Raw genomic sequence first — 2,867 nt, forward strand, 5'->3', positions numbered from 1 at the left:
AAAAAAATTGGCCATTTTTCGCACTGTAAATCCAGCAACACTGCTGCCATCTATGGCTGACACACCAGATCTTGTACATGACTGCCTGCAAACATTGGAAGCTGTTTATTCTTCAAGGCCAAATCTGAGAGACAAACAATTGATAAAAGAGTTTCAAGCAAAGAAGGGGGAGCACGGGTGGCTGGTAGCAAGGGATGGCCGCATTATCATCCCAGCTGCCTGGGTTCATGTGGTAGTAAAGAGCACTCATCATGGTACCCACTACGGACCCAGGGCCCTGGTAAGATGGATCAGTTACTATGTAACTAGAGTGGGATTAAGAGAGGCTGCCAAGGAGGTATCAGAGACATGTGAGGTCTGCCAGAGAAATAACCCATAAGGAGGGAGAAGAAAAACTTCAGGACATCAGAGAATAGGCAATGGGCCAGGAGAAGAATAGCAGGTGGATTTTACTGAGTTGCCCCGGCAACAAGAGATAAAATATCTCCTTGTCTTTGTGGACACTTTCTCTAATTGGGTTGAGTGCTTCCCATGTCGGACTGCCCAAGCCCGGGAGGTAGTCAAGACACTCCTACGAGAAATCATACCTCGCTTCGGACTTCCAAAAGGAATAGGGTCAGACAATGGCCCACATTTCATTGCACAAATTACTCAGAAGGTTTCTGAGTTCCTGGGAATCAGCTGGCATTTACACACCCCTTGGAGACCTCAGTCCAGTGGAAAGGTGGAACGTATGAATCAGACCTTAAAAAGACACCTTGCAAAGATTTGCCAAGAAGCTCGACTCAAATGGCCAGAGGCCCTACCCTTGGCCCTGTTACGAGTAAGGGTCGCACCACATTCTAAATTGGGATTAAGCCCGTTTGAAATAATGTATGGTAAGCCTTACCCTCTGAGTCTGCCCATGGGTACTGAACAACAGTTACATGTTTTAGGAGAGGGAATGATTAGAGAATATGTATGGTCCTTGGTTTCTGTTTTGTCTTCCATCCATCAGCAGGTACGGGACGTGCTGCAGACACAGGACCAGTATCCTGCCCTGGGAAATCGATTATTACCTGGGAGTTACGTCCTTGTGAAAGATTGGAACGAGGAACCACTTCGAGCCAGATGGAAAGGCCCATATAGGGTACTTCTAACGACCCCGACGGCCGCAAAGCTCGAAGGAATCAAGACTTGGATACATTCCAGTCGCCTAAAGCCGGTGGCTGGACCAGAACAAGAAGGAATCCCTGCAGACTCCGGGACCGGAGACAGAGAACAGTGGAAGGTGGAGCCAATAAGAGACTTGAAATTCCTATTCAAAAGAAAGGAACTTTGAATAATTTGACAATCTTTGATTAAGTTTTATAAGCCTTATTATGAAATTGTTCAAGGTTTTATTGTGGGGCACCCTGATCTGTCCACTCCTACTTATAGGAGGGGAAACCCTTTTACAACAAAAATTTGACCCTCAGGAAAATGTCTGGATTTATCTGGCCCGGGAAATTTTAAATAGAACGGACTTCTGCTTAGCGGGAGGGATCAATGCTCACCTGGTTTTTACCTCATGCTTAATCGCAGTACCAACCCCTTTAAAAATTTTACAAAATTATACTATGCTGAAGAATGTAGAGAAGAAAAGTACATATCAGAATATATATAAGTGGGGGACTATTGTAAAAGAGAAGAATAGAGACATGTTTTCCGTACGGGTTCAGGCAACAGCTAATGCTTCTGAATGTTTCCTAATAGTTAATTGTACTAATAATTGCTTCAAATTGAACCAAGGTAGAAGAATCCTTTGTAACAAGACCAATCAAATATCCTATGTATACAATGTTCACCTGTCTTCTTATCTATCTTCAGACCTAAGGTGAATCAAATGATTTTACAAACGAAGAAAGCTGAGAATACTAGGTTTGTGTTGAAACAAATTGAGTGGAGCAATTATAATAAAAATAATTAAAAATGCTCCAGAGGGGGAAAATGTCAGGTTTGACCTAGAAACCACTACACAAAGCCCAAGCAAAAGTCTCTGTTATGTAACTAATGCCCATCTGCAATGATAAGGAGGAGACAGTCTTAGATAAAGGAGGCTTGAAAACAAAAGCAGAATCAGTGGACTAGGGCAAAGAGCTGATTTAAATATTAAGATTCACACCCCTAGGTGGGGAGAAAGTATGCTAATGAAACATACATGTATGTAAATGAGATACATAGATAAAACACAGGTATAGAGACATGCTCAGTAAAGAACTCCTTGCGTCACTCCCTTATAACCAATTAGCAAACAAGAATGCTTATGAAGGTCCAATACTCCTGTATAAAAGATGCTTAGAATTAAGAATCTGTGTGCTTGTTACGTGAAATTATTCTGCTTGCACCTTGTATTGCTAGCAATAAATCTTCTTTATACTCTCACCCCTGGTATCTTTATTGGCTTTTGCATACCAGGCACGATCCCAGACTTGAGCTGGGGCTCAACAATGGCAGGGATGGAGGGGACTCTGGCCTCGCCCAAACACCCTGGCCCTGCTCCTTGAAGGCAGCGGTGGTGCAGGGGTGCTGGCAGCACAGTGCTGGCCTCACCCCCACCCCCCGCTTTAGCACATGGGACCAGATGCAAGGGATGAGAGGAGGCCCACAGGGCTGGAAGTGAAGCGGTGGCACTGCAGAGCACTGGGTTGTGGCACTCCATCTCTGCCCAAACCCCCCATCAGTCATGACGGGCAATGGCAGGGACAGAGTGGGATGGTAGAGTGCTGCCATGACAGCAGAGATGGAAGGGAAGGAGCAAGGGAGGGAGGGCAAGACCTGCCCCCCCCCCCCACCCCAGCCCCTTCTTCTTGGAAGTGACAACGCGGGGTGCTTTTGTTGCAGCACTG

Source organism: Alligator sinensis, unplaced genomic scaffold (assembly GCF_000455745.1).
Source record: "Alligator sinensis unplaced genomic scaffold, ASM45574v1 scaffold809_1, whole genome shotgun sequence".
NCBI lineage: Eukaryota > Metazoa > Chordata > Crocodylia > Alligatoridae > Alligator > Alligator sinensis.